This window comes from Meleagris gallopavo, chromosome 7 (genome assembly GCF_905368555.1).
Source record: "Meleagris gallopavo chromosome 7, MGAL_WU_HG_1.1, whole genome shotgun sequence".
Taxonomy (NCBI): Eukaryota; Metazoa; Chordata; class Aves; order Galliformes; family Phasianidae; genus Meleagris; species Meleagris gallopavo.
This window is the reverse complement of record NC_139410.1, coordinates 16600242-16623253: the sequence shown is the minus strand read 5'-3', so window position 1 is coordinate 16623253 and position 23012 is coordinate 16600242. Positions and strand designations below refer to the sequence as shown.

At 42.9% G+C, this 23012-nt stretch overlaps 1 long non-coding RNA gene across 3 annotated transcripts in view; it reads right to left on the bottom strand.

The window, feature by feature from the left end:
• Positions 1-16290: 16290 nt before the first annotated feature.
• Positions 16291-23012, bottom strand: part of LOC104911745 (uncharacterized) — a 75915-nt gene continuing 69193 nt past the window's right edge. For all 3 annotated transcript variants that reach the window (XR_014884432.1, XR_014884433.1, XR_014884434.1), the window contains 3 exons: positions 21205-21439; positions 19966-20166; positions 16291-18030 (listed from right to left, as the gene is read on the bottom strand). This is a non-coding gene — a long non-coding RNA (uncharacterized LOC104911745). The remainder of the gene's footprint in view (positions 18031-19965; positions 20167-21204; positions 21440-23012) is intronic.

The window sequence follows — 23012 nt, the reverse complement described above, 5'->3', positions numbered from 1 at the left end:
GCTCACAGACAAACTCCGCTAAGGATGGATCTCCTGGATGAGATCCTTCCTCAACAGCAGTCAGCTCTTAAATGAGGTTTCAGAGGGGTGGAGGCTGGCTCCGTTCCTTCCCTTCCCACAAGTAAATCGCCTTCACCTGTGCTCCCAAGTCTGACCCGGTCTTCTCTTCCAGCTGCTCAATCAGCGGTTCGGGCCCTGACTTGAAAGTCCCCTTACAGTCATGCAAATCTCAGTGCTTACGATACAAGCTGTTCAGACTACAGAGACGCACCGGCCTCAAGAGGTCAGACAGAGCTGCTTCCCAGAGGGAAGCGGAATTGCTTATCCTTCTCAATGTTTCCCCAGAGATGAGATCCCACAAACGTCGCTAGCCTAGCAAAAGTGCACAAAAACGAGACAAACGAATTCCGAGGAAGAAAACCGACCGCACCGGTCGGTACTGCCGGGGAAAACGACTGTGGAGATGGACGGGCCGACAGGCTTCTCCCTTGTTCTGTTTTTAACGGTAGTCTGATAAAGTAAGACCTTCAAACATAACAGCACACGTCTGAGCTCGCGGTCTGACTCGCCGAAGCCTCTTCTCAATTATTTACGCTCACATAAAAAGCTAAATCTGAGGTTCCCCTTAGAAAAGCCGAAGGAAGAATTTGCTCGCTTCCCAGACAGGACAACCATCTACCTCTTAAGATAAATTCGCTTGCCATATCCTCAGGAGCTAACTAGTTTCCAACTAATCTGATTACCAGATGAAAATTTGCAATGGCAGTACTCCAATTCAGACTATTTTACTATTTTTTCTAAAAAACAAAAAAAAATAGGAAAACTAGGAAAACACCCTTTTACGTGGCCCCGGTTGTTAACACTGCAGTACATTCCGTGCTCAGAGAAGTCTTATTTTAATTCGCCGCACACAAGATTCACGCCGCTAAGAAGGCCCGCCTGCAGAAACAGACAACAATTTCACAAGAAATACACATACACAAATATTTTATTTTCTCAAATGCTAAATTATTAATGAGCATAAAAGGAACTCCTCAAGGATGCATTTCTCCAGCCCCCCAGCAGTAGAAACCAAACTCAAAAGGCAGGAAAGCAGCATGCAGCGTAGCAATGACCTGCCAGGGAATAAATGGGAGAAAAGGAGGAGGAAGCGAGGGCAGGGGAAACAGGCTTTCCATCTCTCTCGTGTCCCTAAATTTCTGGGTGGGGGCTGTGGGAGCAAAATCTGTCCCGATGTAAGATGAAGAGCGAGTCTGAGACTACCCGAAGAGACTAAACGTGCTCGAGTCCGTGGGGCCTGATAACGCGCATCCCAGAGTCCCAAAGAGACCTCCCGATGCGACAGCCACACTGTTCTTTATCGCATTTGATAAGTTACGGTTGTCAGACAACTCCCCAGTGACTAGAAGAACGTCACGCGCCATTTTTAATAAGCCCCAGCTGGACTCCCGTGCCCAGGCCTGGGGCCCTCGGCATGAGAAATAATGCGGACCTGCTGGAGCGGGTCCAGAGGAAGGCCACAAAGATGAGCACAGCACAGGGCTGCAGCATCTCTCCTGTCAAGAAAAGTTGAGGAAATAGGGTTTGTTTCTCTGAGAGAAGAAAAGGCCTCGTTGTGGGCTTCTAGCACTTTAAGGGAGATTATAAATGGGAGAAAAACCAGCCTCCTACGTGGTCTGTGTAATGCCACCATAGTAGAAAGCATAGCAACAATAAAAGGGTGGCAAAGTCCAAGGCTGCAGCAAACAAGGACAAACCCAAGCACAGGAGCTGCCACGCACGCACGCACGCACAAACAAACAAACAAACAAACAAACAAACAAACAAACACTTCTTACCTTCAGGAAGCCTCCGGTAGGCCAGAATCTCCAACAAGGTGCCCTCACTTCCAATGCCAACCCTTAAATGAAGTCTGGGAAGGGGTGGATCCTGGCTGCATCCCTTCCTGTCACTCAGCTGCATTACGTGCACCTGAGCTCCCCTGGGTCCCCGCCTTCCTGCCAGGTGCTCAATCACCGGTCCCAGCCCTGACTTAGCATTTCCGCCACAGCCTAATAGTGACAGGACAAAGCGGAATAGCTTTAAACTACAAGAGGGGAGATACCAGGAGGCAGGAATTTTTTACTCGGGGTGTTGAGGCATTGGCACGGGATGTCCGGAGAAATCGTGACGGCCCCGTCTCCGGAGGCGTTCGAGGCCGCGTTGAATGGGGCTCCGGGCAGCCCGACGGAGTGGGTGGCAGCCCTGCCCGTGGCACAGGTGTTCGAACTAGATGATCTTTAAGGTCCTTTACCATCCGAGCCACGCTATGATAGAAATGGATCAACAAGCTAAGCCTTTTTTTTTCTTTTTCTTTTTCCTTCACAGTGTATGATTGCATACAAATACAACACTGTAAGCCGTTCCTAAGTTAAGAGCAGAGCGCCGCTTTGGTTTTCGATCGGGTTTCCTTTTCATCCAATTTTTTCCAGCTTTGGAAAAGTATTCCTTGTACAAGCACTGCGTCTGTATGTCCGGCAGTTTTCAAGTCCCCAGCAAAGCAAAGCGTTCAAGTTACTCAATGATCATGAATTCACGAACGTTCATTAACTTTTTCTAACTACTGTTCCAACAAACAAGTAATAAAATACAGACCACAAACTCGCCTCGAAGCACACCGCCACAACTGGGAGGACTATAAAAGTATTCAAACAAACAAACACAAATGCACAAAACAAACTTACGAAGTAAATCACGTTCTCCGTTGTCAAGTGAAGCCTACACGGGGTACTGCATATCACTGAAGTCGCGTCACTGATGCACAACAGAAGGTTGTCAGTTATCGTGGAAGTCATATTCGTGGCTTTGTTTTGAAATAATTTCTAGGTTAATTGCAAGTGAATACGTACTCACAGCTACTGAACGCTTACCGTCCTCTCAATGTATTCCCTTACGAAAATTGATACTCTCGGCGATGGGAAATAATAGTTTCTCATTTCTAGGCTGTAATTTTTGTACAACTTCAGTCAAACTCAAAATATTGTTCTCGACTAGGTTAGAAGACCTAAGGGCTAGCCAATTTAACTGCTACCTATTTCTTACTCTGGTAGAGATGGACGACGAGAAGGGCGGTTCCGTTTTCTCAGGCGGAACCTGAAAGCGAACTGGCTTCAACCACGACTAGAGCGAAGCTCAAACCTACGTTCAGATTGCTCTATTTCTTTCCAGTGAAGCGGCTGAATGTCTGCGCTGATGCCGTGGTGAGTTAACCGTGGCTAACAGGTGCGCTCCCGCCTGGCCTGGCTCGGTGCCCCTCTTCATTCGGAACTGAAGCTAGAAACCTCTGGGCAACAAAAGAAGGAGGAGATCGCTTACCAGTTCCGTCGTGAGAAAAACAGACTTGGCTAGGGATAACTAATTGACTGTCAGTTAAAAGAAATGATTACTGATTTGTGTAGTAGAGAATAATAACAATAATAAAATAATAATATGCTCTGGGAAAACACTTTTCTTCTCCTTCTTTCCCGAGATTCACCTCTCGCTGAGGATCGCGCTATGATTGCCGCGGGTTATACTCAGATCCTTCTGTGATGGAGTAGACAGCGAAGGATGACGTTGTGTTTTCTCTCCACCGTTCCTTCCTTCTCACTCTTTACCTTTGCTGCAGTGTGGGCATCCGTAGGCTGCCGTCCCTATGAGGCGTACCTGCTTCAGCGGGGGTTCATCCCCGCTGCGGGCAGCGGTCCCGTTCGTGAAGTAACTCCTCTTCCGTCAGTTATGCGTGCGTGGGTTGCCTGCTCCGCTGTGGAACGCCTCCTTCTCCGACCTTCACGTTCCCCCTGCTCCTTTTCACTCGCTTTGTATCCCTGTCACGTTCTTTCTATCCTTTCTTACATTCCTTTTCACAAGCAGCTCCGCTAACAAAATCGTCTAGACCAGGATAGGTCTGACGCAGAGTGGCCTGAAACCAATTGCAATCATCACAGGCATCCCCTGATATTTCACAGAGATCGCTCCCGCTGCTCCCCTTCCTTCCAAAATCTCACCACGGGAACCCAATACAGATACCATTATCTACGGTATCTAGGAGGGGGGAAAAACAAACATACAAACAAAAAAACCACAAACACATTCTTAGCAGGATTTCCTAACAGAAATGAAAGAGTGCGAATTTGATGCGATACTAGAAAGAGTATGGTTTAATATGAGTTGAGAAAATGGATAACAGGGTAGATCGTAGGTTTAGATCCCAAAAACCTTGAAAAATGGTCACTAGCTGTGAGAACACTTTCGCTGGGTCACAGACTGAAAATCAGTGCTATTCCTAATTCACGAATGATGAAACGGTTTATTTTTTCCGCTCACAATCAGTGCGGAATGTTCAGACTCTGACTGCGACTGGAGTCTGCCGGAAGCCAGAGGAAATCCCGATATTAAGATACAATGTGAATTCTGGTTCCATTAAATCTTTACATTTCCAGACTTACTGAATTATAGAATAACAGAATCCTAGAATCACAAGGTTGGAAAGGTCCTACAAAATCCTTTACAAGATCTATCACAAGCTACTACGCCGTATCTCGTAGCGCCTCATCCAGACGCCTGTTGAACGCCGCCAGGGACGGCGACTCCACCGCCTCCCTGGGCAGGCCGCTCCAGTGCCTGACCACTCTCTGAGAGGAAAAGTTTTTCCTTATGTCTAATCTAAATCTTCTCTGGCACTATCGCCGTTTCCTCAGGTCCGGTTTATTGCCTGGGAGAAAAGGCCAAACCCCTCTCCTTCACCACTTCTTTCAGGAAGTTGCGTAATGCAGTGAGGTCTCCCCTGAGCCTCTTCTCCGGACAGAACAATCCCAGCTCCCTCAGCCGCTCCTCCTAAGACTTGCGCTCCGGACCCCTCACCAGTTTCATTGCCCTTCTATGGACGCTTTTTTGTAGTGAGGGGCCTGAAACTGAAAGCGATACTGCCTGTGTCTCCACAGATTCTTCTGGATCTTATGTGGTACGATGCAAAACTACAGGAAAAAATCGGGCCTCGTGAAACACAGGGAACGTAACAGTTAGGGGCACCGGAACGTAACGCATATCGTATAGTAACTGAAAAGGACCACGAGCCATGGCAGAATCTTCTACCGGTTTGCGAACTTTGTTAGAAGAAGGGCCTCTTTCCCATCTTTCCCACCTTCTGGCTTCCGTATTCAAGGTAAGCCACTTCCCAACAAGAAAGTTAGAAAATATCGCAAAAAATTGTCTCGGCGATGTCGGGAAAGATTATTAACGTGACAATAAACAGAAATACTTTCACGTTAGTAAAAAGATTAAGTTAAACTGGTAGGAGAGTTTAAAAACTGATATAAATTGCTACAGACGTACGGCTTTAATCCACCGGGCTAACGTGACAGGAAGCTGATTAATCGACAAGGTTAAGGAAGTGAAAATACACAGCATCTAAGCATACACGGACTTGGTGTCCATCTTTTTTTTTTTTTTTATGGTAACGTTGAAGGATTGTCAACGCTGCAAAACTAAAATGCAAGACATATTTCAGTAAGATTACACTGTATAGCATTTGTAACTCGCTATAGTAGAATACTGCATTTTCCTGTCACTGAAAAGATAGTGAAATGTAATAGTGCAATTATTACAATATCTATAGGCACATTTTCCAATATCAATGGTATGCCATAAACATAACTCATTCCGCTACCGTGTGATTATGTTGAAATAATATAACTTGGTCGTAAATGAAGAGAAATGATATCGAATCGCTTTACCGGCTCGCTATATTGAAATACTAACCGGGAAGATCAGAATTAAACTAGGGACACTTAGTAAATACTGCAGCAATAGGTTTATTCTTTGAAAAGTGTCGATCGTATGTGAAAATGAAACTGCAGATACACTGTAATATTTATCATGCCGGGTACTTCGTTCACATTATAGAAAATAGCCATATCGATGGCAGAAATGAGGTATGAAGTTAGCTTGTGTAGTGGGAAAAATATAATCTGTTGAGATGTGGAGAAAGAACAAAATTCCTCTCTGAACTAAAAACAAGATTTTGGCCCTCAAAATGCCTTATCGTTCAGATGAACCTATGATCTGGAGGAAAAAGACTAAAAAATGAATATATTGAATGTGTTAGGCGTATTTTTTTGTATTGAAAGACACCCCACATAATTCAGACACGTTACAGTTATCTGGCTGCTTACATAAAACGTGTTGAGATAAGCTGCGAGTGAAACAGCTGCGCATGAGGAAGCGGAATCTTATCGGGGTTAAAAGAAAGGCTCTGAAAGATGGGGTCAAGTCGTTCAATTCCTGTTCTTGTCAGTAACGGCGAATTGTTGAGCAAGTCATTCAACTCAGTTTTATTTCCTTCATCTGCATAACAGATATGCTGCCATTAGGTCCCTCACTAGGATGCTAGGGGGTTTAATAGTCTTCACATTGAGGTCCTTCGGCGTAGCGTTCTACATAAACACAGCCAAGTTATTATGACAGATGGCATCACCTTTGAGTTAAGACTGCAACCGGCTTCCACTTATAAATTATTTGCCTTTATAGCTTTGCTCGGTAAGTTGCCCGGCTTAAAATTTGCTATTATTTTTTCTTCCGCATCTGCTTCTGTCGATAAAATTGACAAAGAAAGAAATGTAAGCAGGAAAACAAGATGCCGGAGAGCACGTTCAAACAACGTCAGTGAGCGCGATGCGCAGACTGCAGAAATAATGCCTGCCAAGCTGACTACAGAACTAGGGGAAATCTGGCTAGTTAGCCAGACAGTGCTGCCCTGAAGATTCTCCAGCCGCTGAGAAAATTTAATATCTGCTCCTCTGGTACCACCTCGAGGAATCAAAATGCTTAACGTGGGACGGACTTGTCTGGTGGAGATTATTTAGCAGCAAATCTTCACGTTACCAGTGCTACTTCGGCGGAGTGAAAGCAATCAGATGGAAAATTTTTCTACCAAAAGCCGCAAAATGTAGATGCTCACTTTCTAGATGAGACTACGTAGGATTATAGAAATACAACTTGCCAGTGACCACGCTCAACCAGGACTTCCTTGCACTTGTCCAAGGACAATATCACACCTCTCAGATGATAAAACAATCACTCTTTGATATCACGAAACAGGAAATATCTGAAAGATGCTTAAAACTGTCATATCATTAAATCAAATCAGCTGAAAGATTCTTTGTTACCAACTCTGCGCAATACTCAAATAGTTCGACGGCGATAGAAAAGGTATGAGTATGATCGACATTATGCAGCCCGTACAGAATCATAAAACCTTCGGAGTTGGAAGGAACCATTAAAGGCCATCCAGTCGCATTCCCCTGCGACAATTAGGGACGCCTACGGCTCGATCGGCTTGCCCAGAATCCTGCCTGCGGACAGAAAGTAGCCTTGGGCACGACACGAGACGAACGCAACAGATCAGTGGCAAAGGCTGCAACTGTGTCACACGCGGATAGCATCCCGCAGCCTTCGGGTTTGCTGTGAAAGTAATTCAGCTGCGTGATTCTTGCCCACCTCTAGGCCAAGTCTGGCAAGAGCGGCACGTGCCTGGGGAAAAGACTGGGCAAGAAAAGCGGCGCAAAGCACGTTGTGGGTACGCGCACGCTCTGCGTGAGGGGAGCGTGCACGTCGCCCTCCCTTCCACTTCTCATATGCTTCAGGAAATCGGTGTTTCTCATCTGCTTTTCCTTTCTACCATGGGAGGAGAGGGGCAAGAAAAGGGGGGCAGCCACCCTTCCAAAGCTGATTCAGTCCGATCCTCATCACAGACAAATATCGAAGTCGTGCTCGGGAGACAGAGACGCCCTGATGACAGTCTGGAAAGGGTCCGGCCTTGAAAGGACAGGGCAGATGGAGTGTGTCGGTCCTGCTCTCAACCAAAAGGACGCTGGGAAAAAGGGGGAGCGGAAGGGCTGAGATGTATTGCTTAAAGGGATTCAGAGGAAAGATTTGGAGAGTGAAGAGAATTCCATAAGCACGGACCTAAGTTGTATCGTGCCTAGGAGGCAGCGATTTCACCGGTTTGGGAATGACTCCTCCCATGCAGGAGCCAACTGTGCTGAGGCTGTTGAAGAGATTAACCCCGGGGCAGCTAACGGCCCTCTGCCACCCGACTGAGGTCCTCTCCTCTTGCGATCCCAGTGTTTGAAATGAGTCCTTCTGTCCCCGCAGAGGGATCTCACTGCATTTTTCTCAGCTCAAGTATCAACTTGAATTCACACGCAAACCCGAAGGTAGCTGACATCGAGCAAAATCCGAGACTCTGCGTCTCCATCCACGTTTGCATTTGGCAAACTAGATCCTTCCAGAAACCCTCACGCTTAACAGTTCGTGGGAGTCCTTAGGGACTATGCTGCTACGTCAGAGTGGAGTGTTTCAGCGTTGGGGGAATTGGACCTGACAAACTCCAGAGGATGGCACAAAACTGCGCTGAAACTCAAATGCTGAATAAAGTTAATTCCCAATGAGACGCACAAATTCCAAACAAGCATCCATTTAGGAAACCACAAGCCACTACAGTTCGAGAAAAAACAGATATAGTAAAAAGGAGTAATGTGGAAAGTAATTACAACAAAGGGCCCCACGATGGAGGAAAGGAACTAGAGTGGTAGACTTCAGTGTACTCCGTATTTTGGAAATGCTGCCGTACAGACCATCGCCTCTGAGAAGCTTCATCTCATTACCATTCTTCCCCAAACCAGGATCTCAGCTTGGATTTCATCTTCCGTTGGAGTGAATGTGGCAAAGCAGCACATGGTAGAAATTAGAAAGGAGCCGGTAAAGAGAACAAGGCATCCCAGACGCAGCTTTTTTTCGAAGAGCAATTTCATATATAAATATCTCAGTTTACTACCAAAGCATACGGGAGGTTGCATTTTCTTTTTTTTTTTTTTAATAAAATTTATAACTGTTGCAGAAGCTTTGAAATAAAATAGTTTCGTTAGTCAGAAAGTACTTTTTTTTTCCACCAAAAATGATGTTAGAAAATCCTGGCCCTAGCAGTTGACATATATTTGGATGAAAAAATGAATAGGGCTCCGAGGTTTGAGATTCTCGACATATGTTTGAGATTACACGCTAGAACTTAGATGCTTCTTGAAATTTTTTTCATTATAGTCGTTCACTGATCACTTTACTTTCTCTTTTATAGAAGCAACAGGGTAATTTTACTCAAATATTAACAGAGAACTGCCAGCAGCATCAAGCAGAACTTGAAAAAGTTTAAAAATCACAAACAAACTAGCAGAGTAAAGAGATACACCAAACTGAGCAGTAAAATTTCAAAGTAAAATAGTGAAACTCGCTGTTCTTCTGTTCTAAACTGGAAGCGCTAGAAAATGTTCCTATCCTGCTGCGATGATGTCCGTTTATTAGAAATACCTCTGCTCTAATTAGCTTTTTTTTTTTTTTTTTTTTTAACTACAGCACAAGGATCAGGCACATTACGCCACAGCAGCGCAGCCTAATATTGGAAAGCACCCTTCAGTCTCAGCCAGTCTGCAAAACCACGTGAACCTGCGGCTTGCTGACGGTGCTGCAAGGGTTTACGCAGTGCATGCCACTGCCTTATCTGACAGGGAGAGATGAAGTACTGCCAGCCTGCGTATTCTTTCTCTTGGAAAAATATCGCAAATCAAATTATTTTCCGTTGCTGTGCAAATCCTTTCACCTCAGTTGAGCGAGCTATTATTTACTAATGTACAGTTCCTGGGACCGGTGCTCTTTAGCATCTTTATCAGTGACATCGACAACGGAATTGAGTGCACCCTCAGCAAGTTTGCTGATGACACCAAGCTGAATGGTGCGGTTGACGCGGTGGAAGGAAGGGATGCCATTCAGAAGGACCTCAACAGACTTGAAAGGTGGGCCCGGGTCAACCTGATGAGGTTCAACACGGCAAAGTGCAAGGTTTTGCACTTGGGCCGGAGGAATCCCAGGCATTTGTACAGACTGGAAGGAGCGGTCCTTGAGAGCAGCCCTGCGGAGAAGGACCTGGGAGTCTTGATAGATGAAAAACTTAACACGAGCCAGCAGGGTGCTCTCGCAACTCAGAAAGCAAATGGTATCCTGGGCTCCATCAGAAGAGGGGTGGCCAGCAGGGACAGGGAGGAGATTGTCCCTCTCTACTCTGCTATTGTGAGGCCCCATCTGGAGTACCGTGTCCAGGTCTGGAGCCCCTAGTATAGGAAAGACAGAGAGCTCTTAGAGAGGGTCCAGAAGAGAGCCATAAAGATGATCGGGGGGTTGGAGCACCTCCCCTATGAAGACAGGCCGAGGGAGCTGGGCTCGTTCAGCCTGGAGAAAAGAAGGCTGCGGGGTGACCTCATTGCAGCCTTTCAGTACCTAAAGGGAGCCTACAAACAGGAGGGGAATCGATTCTTAGAAAGGGTAGATAACAGCAGGACAAGGGGAAATGGTTTTAAGTTGAGGGAGGGGAGATTTCGGTTGGATGTCAGGGGAAAATTCTTTCCTATGAGAGTGGTGAGGTGCTGGAACAGGCTGCCCATTGAGGTTGTGGATGCCCTGTCCCTAGAGACGTTCGAGGCCAGGTTGCATGGGGCCCTGGGCAGCCTGGTCTAGTATTAAATGGGAAGGTTGGTGGCCCTGTCTGTGACGGGGTGAGGGGAGCTGGAGATTCATGATCCTTGAGGTCCCTTTCAACCCGGGACATTCTGCGATTCTGTGATTCTGTGATCTTTCATGTGCCCCTGTCCTTGATGACTGCAAACCGGGTTTTGGCTTTCCAGCACTTTCAGAAAGATGGCAAGCTTATTTCAATTGTAGAAAATGCAAATGTTCCGCTTGCCTCTTCCACTTTGGATTTTAGAGACATGTAAATATTTCTGAGAATTTGGGTACGGGGCCGATTTTTCACTGCTTACTTTATGTTAGGAGTACAAGTGGAACAGCCAAAATAATGAAAACCAATGATATTACCTTGTAAATTACAATACTTAGAAGAAGAAAATGATTAAGTAAAATATAATAAAATAAGCAGTAGAAAAAGACATAAACCGTGGAAAAATATCTTGGCCACTGTCCTCTAAACAGTAAAACACCGATTTCAGAGTGAAAATTTTCTTTGCCTATCGCTTGAGGTAGTTGAGAGATGCTGTCCAACCATTCCGAGGCGAAAGATGTGGGGACTGAAGAGGGTGGATTGGCACTTGCCCTGAGAAATGTTGTCACGAGTTAGCCACATGACGCAGGGTTCTTGTGCCAGGAAGATTTCATTATTACTGTTATGATCGTATCATGATGTGTATCTCTGTATCTGTATCTGTGCTTATTCTTCTAAGGAAGCCTTTTTATATTCTAACACAGGTATTCAGTGCATTTCCGCTAACAATCCATTGGCTAGAAAGCAAGCAAATTCCACGACAAGTCTTCCTAAACAGCAGAGAGCTTTTCTTATGCCTAGGTACACAACACCCCTGTTTATTCAGACCTTCTTATGCCTAGGTACACAACACCCCTGTTTATTCAGACCTTCTGTCTCCTTTCCAGAGCCTCATTATCAGTGAGTTGACATTCGATGAGAGCGAGCTGACCTCTCCGTCTCCTACAAAATGTCACTTATGGACTCTGGGTACAGGGCTCAGATCGTTCCAACAATTGTTCCCGTTTCTTTCATCATCTTCCCTGGCCTGAAAAAAGCTGGTAAAGGTCCAGTCCAATTTCTGTTTTCAATGTGCAGTTGCCAATGTGACTTCGGAGAAGAACTGATTACTCCAGAATTTTATAGTAAAACGAAACTATCTTAGAAAACAAGAATAACGACTTAAAATCATACCCCAATATCATTCTGAGGCGACGGCAGTCGGAATTTTTATTTCGGAACGTGGAAAGATTTCACCCATACCACTTAGGAATTGCATAAAGACAGGCGAGCATCACCTCACAGAGTTGCCGATACGGTTTCCTAGAGGCACGTGCCTGTCTATTGACATCAGTCAATGAATGCTGATTTAAGTGTCCCTAGGAAAAATACGGTCAGTCACCAACTGCGTCTTGAAGAAGCAGGACAAAGTATTCCCTTGCACTGGCAACTTTCTTCGTGCCTACAGCCTTCCATCCTCCTGCCTCCAAAATATCAATTTACTTTTTTTACTTCATTCTTTAGCTACACCTGCCAGCTTTGGATCTTGACTTATCAACACAGAAGGTAACAGTAAATACCTACTGTCTTCCCTGAAAACAGGTGCATAGTATCAAAGCTCAGCCCGACACACCGTTCAAATATGTGTGTATAGGCGTGCGTGTATGTAAAGACAAGTGCTCCACTCAAGCATTATTAGCCTAATTTGCATGAAGAAATTTACACCATAAAATGCTCCCCGGCTAATAGCATTTAGAAATCTACCAGAAAGCAACAAAGAAAGGGCCGGAGTTCCACCAGAAATGTAATAATAATGACATAGTTGCAAGGCTGCCACAAAACAACGCAATTCAGAGTTCTCCGGAATGTTCAATATTGCAGTGAAAAGCACAAACTGTAGTTCAAATACGTCTTCGCTATAAATGCATTGGGTCATTTACCTTAACAATGTGAACGTGCTCTCATTATTATGTTCAACTTGATTAGTGTGTAGTCTAACATTTAAAAGTGCACTTCAGATGGAAGAAGATATGAATGCATGATTGGTTCCTAATAAATTCAGCAATCCTCTAATGAACTGCAAGGGATCTAGAAGAAATTGGTAGACACTACATATAGACTCAGAACCAGAGAAAAAAAGTGATAACAGCGTGAACAAGAGCAGAAATTCCTGAATTCATTTATACATTGTGCTGTAACACTCCTTGCTATCTGAAATAACAGGAAATAGGAGGGTGTACAGTTCTAGGATAAAGAAATTATCAGAAATTTGCTGGGGAAAGGATTACTGTTATTGAAAGCCCACGTGTAAATCACCACTCTGGCTGATACGGTTTGAAGCCATGTTACACAGCTCTTGTAACAGAGCAGGAAAACAATGGAAACCATAGAAGGAGGCTTTCAAGATTGTAATGCTTTCTTTTTCTATGATATCGTAACGGTTAGGAAAAAAAATACAAAAAAAACCCCAACACACTCACACAAAAAAGCAGAAAACCTAAATCCACACACACAAAACACACTTCTACAATAATTTGCTCACCCGGGGAAGATGTGCCTCATCAGAAGTTAACAGCAGGATCATCTACTAGTAGCAGGATCTCTCATGAAAGCTGCAAATATCAAACAGGAGCAGCATAAACCTAACGACTATCCGTCTACAACCTCACTTGCCAAAGCTGTGCTCTCTCCCAGGAAACAAAGAAATAGACCCGATCAGTCCACATCCAATTTGTAGCAGCAGCAGTGGAATAAATGGTACCCAATTCAGCATCAACCCGACAACAAGAATAGCGAGAGCAGGGTTAGCAGTGGTGCTCTTCAGAGTAGAGTCAACATCTCCGTTCAGATGTGAGAAGAGATAGGTAGAGACCTGATTTTCTCCACAATAGAATGGCCAACAGGACAGAACACTGAGCTTAAGGAAATAAGGCCTTCAATGAGGCTCCGCTTGTAGCTTTGCATTAGTTACGTCATGCCTCAGTTTTTCTCTCTGTAGCTTAAAATTGTTTGAGAATCTCAATTGAAAGCACTCAATACTGTGTAATGCTATTGAATGTTCACCACTGTCATTGTTACAGGAAAAACAGACAGCAGAGTATCTTGCATGAGACAGAATACTTGCAGAAAGTACCTGAACTATGGGAAAAAATACAGATTTGGATAACAAACTACAGATTTAGCTGAAGAGTAAATAGAAGACACGAAGAGTCTGCATGTCCACGTGGCCTATCATGGACATGCAAAGAGAACAGGGTACGTGACTACCTTTGTGTGGTAGGGAACCATCAGTAGCAAACGCGCTGTCTTCACATTCCAAGCAGCCAGGTTTCTGAGGAGACGGTGACTTTTCTTTCACTCAGAAAAAGGCAGGAATAGATATTCTGCAATAATTTCCTGTGAGAACAACCTCTTTTTGTCTGAAATCTGCTTTTGTTTAGTCTGCTTTGAAGTGGACTATGTTAGGCTGCAGAAAGCATTCAAGTGGGAGAAGAAAAAAAACAAAAACAAAAAATCAACAACAACAACAAAAAAGAACACCAATCCTATAAAAATAAAAAATAAAAAAAAAGAAAAAATAGAGGAAAAAAAAAGAGTCCAGTGTGGAAAATGTGGGAAAGCTATTTCAATTCACACCCCCTCCTACTTCACAAAAGCTTCCTCTGCCAGGTGAGCCCTTCATTGCTGGTGTGACTGAGGATGTCCACACACACCCAACTGCAGACTTCTGAAGAGGTTAGACTAGATACAATCAAAGGTGCAACAGCTCAGCTCTCCCAGCCCCCTCGCATGGTTATATTCCGCTTCTCCGGTATTATCAAACCGCTTTCTACACCAAGCTAATGTGGGCAAAAACTGGGACATTCTGCTTCCACGTGCCACATTTGAAGAAACAGGGCTTCGCTCCAGAGGAACAATCTTTCATCTGCCTGGTAAGAAAAAATGTTTTCTATGCTGCCTGTGTTTGTGGCTGAATATTTCTATAAACTGACTAAATAACTGCAAACGTATCAACTTAACAGAATAAGTAAATAAATAATAAGCAGCAAAAACAAGCAAACAAAAAAACCCGAAATCCTAGACAAAATCCTTTCATAGCATCCTTTCTGACACTCCTTACAAAATGGGTATGTCCTTCTCTGTTGATAAGCGGAATACAAAAGCCCAATGAATACAGTGCATGTCTAAAGAGGAGGAGGATGAATGTTGCAGCAAATCTGGTGTGTGGCTTTGGGGAAATTGCTCAATGACTTGGTCTTCCTTTCTAGATAACAAGACTGATGATTGGTAATGATACAGTAGGATGACAAGCTCTGTCTAAGGGGTCAGTGCTACCACTATTACTACTTCTCAAAACAGAAAAATAGGTCAAAAAGGTCATCCGCTCCTTCAAGCCATCTCTCACAAGCAGAGATGCGGGTATCCTGCCTGCCACTCAAGTGGAATTTTAGGTTTTGTCCACCTTCCATTTTGTTAAAGCCTTCACATCTCTTTGTGGCTTTACATTTTGCGATAGTTTCTGGGCTGAGGCAAATTGAGCGGATCAGGTAACTACAACTGCCAATAATGACATCCACAACAATACCAGAGCCCTTGGTATCTTTCAGCTACTGTGCCCTGGCTGTGGCTGCAGCTACGCTGTGTCTCCTCTTACCAAACCTAGTTTTTAGGACTCACAGGAACCCACTAGGCGTGTGAGAACTACTGGCTTTGCAATCGGCTGCGAGGGAGCAAAAAATCATCTACAAAAGAAAAGCTTATCTACTCACATTATAGTCTCATGCATTTTACTACGTGTTTACTGTCAGAACATGTTGCAGTTAATATCTGAATATCTGCCAGACTGTTGACAGACAGAATATGATGTATCCGAAGATTTTTTTCCTTGAAGTGACAACCGCTACTCTGTAAATACCGCTTGCAATAATAGAAACACTAATTTGACGCAGCTATATACTTTAAAAAATATTTGAAGATTCCCTACGTTTTCCATTCCTTGCAATTCCAATCAGCAAACACGACCATCCACGCCTAAAGCTGCTTCAGTATGTTTTAAGATAGACAAATTACAGGAAATATTTAGTTCATTGCTGTTGTTACAATGGTGCCTTGTTGTCCAGTGCTTTTAGATCCGCCTCTTTCCTCTTAAAAATCCAACACAAATGTAAAAACTCCACACGCGTCGTGACAAAGGATGCTGAAGGCAATCAGATTAAGGGAGCACTGTGGGAATCTGATAAACTTTTCCAGCTAATTACAAGGCTCTCAACCAGGTAAACAAAAGAATACGAGACAAACAAATGGAAGAACTCCAGATTCAAGTCACGCTAGAATTTTCCCTAGATTTCACAGTACAATTTCTTCACTCCCCAGGTCTTACACAGCATGTTTAAACTTAGACATCGCTAACTTCGAAATGATCCATATACTACAGGGGACTTAACTGGCACGTATAAGGCATCCTAGGGCATTCTCTGCAGTATTTCTTGTTTGCATCTCCTGAAGCCCAATTCTTCAAATGGCTACATCAAAATCATTACATCCAACTGCTGTTGAAGTTTTCTCATATTTCCCTGTCATTTTAGGGCGCACTGTGAGATAGCGCTCGATTATGTAATGAGCATCCCCAAATAAAGAAAAATGCTACTCAAAAAAGCCTCTTTATCTTTATTGTTTCTGCTAGCGTGCCGATCATACATCCATCCCATTTAAAAACAATGAAACTATGAAAATTATTTATTGTGGTTTATTTGTTGGCTTTTTTTTTTAGTAGAACTGTGTATAGAAGGGTCATTTTATGCCTTAATTCCTTTAAACTTGCACGTAGTAAAGTAGAATAAATGTACAATTGCAGGATGGCAAAACACAGCCACCAGAAATTCTTAGACTCCAGTCAGCCCTATTCAACTCTTTTTTTTTCCCCTTCACTGAGCTTTGCATAAAGCTAACCCAAACCCACATGGATTTCTATAATATCCAAAAAGAATGACAATGAGTGATGTGATGTAGGTGGAAACTGCCTGAAGAAACCTAAATTGTAACAGGAAAAAAAATTGACATTTTAGATTTTAAATGTTACACAGTTTTTATAAAGATTCAGTCAATTTATTTTATTTATTCTAATGAAGAGCATTACAACTGCTTTACTGCACTGAAGCAAGCATCGATCACACCATTAATCACACCTTGTGAATAGTCACAAATCAAGTTCTAACAGCAAGCACTGAATCAGGAGCAATGAAGCATAAACTCCTTCACAATTTATGATCTCTCCAATTGCATCTTTTCAACCATTAAATTGCAAGATACCATAAATTTTTATCTTCTTCACTTCAGTCACATTATTGATTCTGCCTTGTGAAATATAGAATAGCTGTAAATCTAGGCTATTGAATTAAATTTAAAGTCTTGACTTCAGAAAAGAAACCCAACACACTGCCATGGCTGTTAATTTACACTGAGGAACAAATGATAGAAACATTAAAATTTAAATGGACAACAGGGACTTCAAAGAGCCATAGTTCTGTCAATCCTAGTCCTTGTCAACCTTGAGGGTTTTTCTTTAAACCAAATTTTAGAACGCAAAACATAATAAAATACAAATTCCAGGTGGATATTAAACAGATAATTCTAGCAAACAAGTAAATGATGAAGAGGCTAAATCAAATAAGAGGGTAATCAAATGTTTAGGCTTAAACTTAGCCCTAAAATAATCGCACTGAAATCAGCACAATGTACTTAACTATAAGGCTGTAGTGTTTTAATACAAATAAAACAGGTATGCTAGTGACAGCACATCCTTAGTCATCAAGTCCCTAGCGAAACGGCAGATTGCCTTAACGTGTCTGCAGGATCCTCTCCGGATGCCTCGGCCAGTACAGGCAGATTCTTCAGGTAACCACACGTACACCAGACTTCAAAAGAAAGATCAAGTGAGTTTGGAACCTCTCTGGATGAGCGGAAACAATAAAAACAGATAGAAATGGAAGTTGCCAAAGAGCTGGGAAAATATTAACGTAGATGTGGAAAAGATCACGTGCTGGAACACAGGGCCTGAGCAGATGTCTCTATGAAGGGCGCTACGTCACGCTGCTATGGGCTGCCCCCGTCAGAGGTGCCTGGCCAAGGCCAAAGGTCTGCTGCTGGCTGCTGCTTCTCCACACGGCTGGGCTTCACAGGTGCCTGGGCTGAGCTCGCAGTCTTTCCTGCACCTGAGATGGAGGCCTCTCAGGAGGGCTGGACTTCTGCTGCATTGAACAGCGCTGCGTCCTACAAGTTCCCTGCTTTCCAAAGGAAGCCTTCATGTTAGCGTGGCAGGACAGCCCTTCTCCATTTCTGTCCTAGTGAAAGAGACCTAGTCCCAGGTACACAGCTCCGTGCCCTGACACGCGCTCTCCCTGCACAGAGTGCTAAGCTGGCTTCGCTGAAAGCTTAAAGAGACATATCTGTTATAAGATTTATAAGACACAGGGGCTTAAATCAGATTTCTGGCACAATACTTACGTGAATTCTTCCCTTAGGAAAAGGCCATAGAAATATCTGCTGACACAAGGAAGAGGCAGAGCAGTCAACACTCCACCTTGTCGCACTGCCCAGCCACGCTCTGTGCAATTCAGCCCCCATCCGAAAGAAGAGAAGCAATGGACTACTCTCCCTCCAGGAAGCCGGGTGCTGACAGCTGCGAGCTCTCAGCTCGACTTTCTGGGTGGAAACAAACACCAACCACTACCAGCCAGCCCCGTTGGGCAAGTGAGCGGAAGGGTGACGGAAGGAAAGCTGAGGGCACACAGTGTCAGTGAGACCTGGCAGAGTTGGAAGCCCTCTCGCCTTATCAGGTGCACGGGGCATAGAAGGGGGAATTTAATGGCCAGGAGCAGTTCCAGGAGGTTCTGTGCCAGGAAGAAGCTCCCAAGCGATTGCTGCATGCTCTCTCGCCCACTCCTCGCTGCTGGGCTTGGAGGAGGTGAGAGTGGAGACAAAGGTGGAGCAAGTCAGATGAGACTGAACAAAGGGTTCAATCTAGGTGATAGGAAAACCAAGGCCTGCTAGCTCAGGCTCTGTTGATGTGTTTGGAAGTTGCCTATGGGTATTCAGTTATCTCTTAAGCCCAGCCCTACCTGCATTTAATCGCGTAAATCAAATAAACTAAAGGGGTGGTCTAAAGAGTCTGCAGGATCAGATGCTGGAAATGAAGGGTGGGACCGTTTCTTATTTGAGTGCCTGTTCAACATTAAACTCCCTTTCATTTCCTCCCTTTTCCAATTTCTCATCTCCCGTTTTCTATGTACATTAAAATTTTGCCATATGTAGATTTTGCGACAGTCGTTATGCTTTTACCTCAGCCTGCCATTGTCTTACCTGCATATGAATTTGAGATTCAAGAGCAACACAGCCCTTAAGGAACCAAAAAGTTATAAATACAAAACTATTTCAAAGCTCACTTTGTTTCTTTCTGCACAACCAACCGGTGGTACTGCATTACTTTATCGTACAATATCATACAATAACAGGTCATACCATTTCAGGCAGAAATGTTTGTTGGCACCGCATTTTGCAGAAGAAACCAGAATTTACGTGAAAAAGATAAAAAAAAAAATCCTACAGACTGCAGAAAGCAGTGTTGTTGACTTAACGTTACACCTGTATGCACAATAAGCTAAATGCTCTGGGATGCTGTTTTTCATGGGAGAAATAAGTTCTCATTGCTTGGGATTGATATTGCCATAATGAGAACTCAGTAACTCGATGCCGTGTCACCATCCCCATAGTGCCAACAACAAACATCTCCATCCATCTTTTCATCAGAATAGCTTCTGCTTTCCAAGGAGACCAAGGAGAAATGCACTTCAGTGCTGATTGAAGTAATGCCCTCCTTCTAAGCTAAGCCACTTACGAAGTACTCTAGAAATTTAAGTGAGATTGTTTGCAGTGACATTAACAACTAAATTATGCCAAAAAAATGCTGTTCTGTAGATTCCATATCATGCCATTGTCATTCTATGGGCTTCACAGTTCTACTACTCACAGAGCTGCTTTGCTTGAATGTCCGTGCTTTGATTTCCAAAGCTCCCTGAATCAAGCAGTACCTATCCAAAACATGCTGCTGTTCCTATTATTGTATTAAACTGGAGAGGAATATCCACTCCCCTTTTAAAATTTGGATCTTTATCAGCCCATGGAATAAATCTGTATTGGGTCGCACAGTACATGGAAAGTAAACTGCATTGTTCTTTCTTTCTTGCTCCAACAGTTATTAAATTCCATACGGTAATCAATTAGATAGGAAATCCAGCAAAGACTTAGCGTAAGAAACGTGCTACTTTCAATAAATATTTTTATGGAATAGCACAGTAGAGCTGACTAACCTTGGAATGTTCATAGGCTCAGCTTCACATCCAGAAGTTTGAATCCTGTTGTATAATTTACCTCAAACCCTTTTGTCTTGTTTTGGTGTGAAATTTAGTTTATAGAACTGAAGGAGAGACACGTATATTTGAAGCTTTTATGCATCCTGTTGTTGATAGAGTCAGAAATTTCCATGATCACAGTTTCTTTCATTTAACTTCCTGTTTCAAGCAAAAAATAAAAAGCACCATCAACCAAAACGCCAAACTCCAACTGTGAATAAGCACAATCCTTCAGGAATCGATACTGTTTGTCTGTAAGGCTTTTTCAGTTTTGACTGTGAATTCAAACTGAATCCAGGTCATTCGTTTTTCCCATATTACTATAGACCAACCTAGATCAAAAAGAAAGAAGTGCAGTAGGAAGACTGGTCTCCAACTAAACTCTCTGAAACCTTTCACAGCTAAAATTTGGGAGACAAAAAAAAAAAAAAAAGACTAAAATGCTAAAATGACTGACTGAATGAATGAATAAGTGAATACACCAATAAGTACATTTTAAAAGCTAGGGAAGACCTGCCTACCTTCCTACCAAAAACACGCCTGTTGTTCAAAGCACCTACTCAGGAATCTTGAATATCCCTGAAATTGTGTAGCTAATGGAAATAAAAACTTTTAACAACAGAAAACAGTGAGGTAACCTCAGAGTAGAACAGAAAAATAATAGTAACATAGAAAGTTTACTAAAGTACTCACAAACATTTCATTAGCGATAATAAATTGATAACGTAAAATAAAATTAATGAGAAGCATCCAGCACTGTAGCTGCCAAAGGCAGAGCTGGGATTAAGCATTTGAGGACTGTGAGACACGGTATTTGAACTAGTTGTTTTTCCCAGTAAGACTACATGCAAGTTTACTTGCAACAGGTAAAAAAAATGCCTCTGTTGAATTGTGTTGCTAAATCCATAGACCAGGTCCACAGACATCCACCTTTTCTGGGTCTGAACATCATATCGGGATAACACATGTCCACGCTTTCTTCCTCCACACCACGACAAGGACTTAATCCTTACTGGTCTTTACTGTCTGAATCATCTGACAACCTGATACATGAAATCATGCAAATGGCTGCTTTTTCCTCATTATTAATATGTGCAGTACTCAGCGGTATTTGTCTGAAGGAGCGAGAAGGAGGAAGACTGCTAATCAGTGAAAAGGACCGATCCATTGTGGAAAAAGAACAGTTATTTGACTCACATTGCTGGAGAGCAGCAGGTGCCCAGCATACTACAGGTTTTCCGGTGGAGGGCACAGGTCAATCCCTCCAGAGACTATGGTCAGCTTCAACAAACTGTGAAAAGGAGCACACAGCTCTCTTCCAGGAAAACAGGACTCCCCAAATTTTCTTTGGCTTTCATAAGGACTCAGCCTTGCACAAAATCATTCTCAGACCGATGGTTGGGGCTGTTCTCCTCCTTTGCCATATGCAGTCCTACCAGATAGGAATAAGCAACAACAGTAAATACTGTTAGGTATATAATTATTTTCTAAATAATTTTTACAAAATGCATAAGCGGATGTTTCTAATCTGAACTGCAAATTGCTTTTTATGTCTGTGGCAGAGGGAGTTGGAACTTGACCCTCAAAGTCCCTTCCAACTCAAGCCCTTCTATGATTCTAAGCAACAAATTAATTTACAAAAATCACTGGGGATTCTGAAAGTCTTGGCACAGCACTGTTCTTTTAGTTGTTTTTTTTTTCAAATTTGAGGAGGTTCGGTTACATTCTGCAACCTAATCTTTACGAACAAAAACATAAGTCCTATGAAACTGATGTCTGTACAGAGAAATTGCATGGAGATAAAGCAACCCTAAATGTAAAGGAGAAAAAGGCATCAGAATAAAGACACAAACGTAAATCCCTGGCCTGGAAGTTATACCAGATCACATAACAACCATTTCTTGCTCAGAAAGGAGTCTATTTTACTAGCTCTGTAGATCTTTCGAGATAGAACGTGACTAACCTGAAAAATCAGGCAAAAACTTCTTTCGCTTCTAGTGGAAGTATCTTGATCCCAAATAATTTATGGTGCAAGCATTGATTAGGGAATCAATGTATAAATTAGGAGTAAGCATATAAAGGAATACAGGGGACAACAGAAGTGAAAGGGGATCGATGCTTGTCTTTAAAAAGCCTTGTAGTTGAAAAATCATTTCTTCATATGTGACGTTTTAGGGACTTCCGACAGTAGAAACTCTTAGCAGGTTGGTAATGGTGAAATGATGCTGACAGAATTGCAAAGTACAAAATTAATTTCTCTGTGAGTACACTGATGGGGTCTGATCTACTCTTTACTTTTCACTTTGTACATTTTTGTCTGGCTGATTGATATGAGAACACCAAAGTAGTTCACCAAAAATTTCACTGACTTCGAAGTCAGACATTGAAAAGATTCACCATGAAATGTTCAACTTCGCTATACAATGCTCACCGTCTTTGTTCTGGATTGCTTTGAATATACACTTTGTCATTCAGTAAATGTTTTCTTTTGCGCTCAAAACAAACAGCCTTTCTTCATTACCATTGAGAGCTGATGGCATTTAAAGGTAGAGTCATTAATTAAGCAATCTTACACTGAATGTATAATGAAAGGAACATTTTACATCTCAGCAAAGGTATATCAGAATGCTAAGAAAATGTTGTGAATTCTGCAATGGCTGAGCAATGAGTAATATCTCAAAACATCTATTGACCAATAGGTGCAAACACTGGAATTCTAAACGGTGTTAGAGCTGCAGCTTATACTCTGATCAGTATAAATGGGAAAGCGTGACAAAAGCATACGGAAAATCCCTATAAGGATAGAATGTACAGTAAAATTGGAAAACGAGAGGGAGAGTTTCAGCTGGCCACTCAACAAAAGGAGGAAGAGACAGTCTCTTTTATTCTGTAGCATTTGGAGTGTGAGACAGAGTGATGAATGCTTATACTTTAGAAAGAAAGTAAATTAATAAATATAATGTATTTAAGATACAGAAACATGTTTTCTGATAGTATTTTCTGCA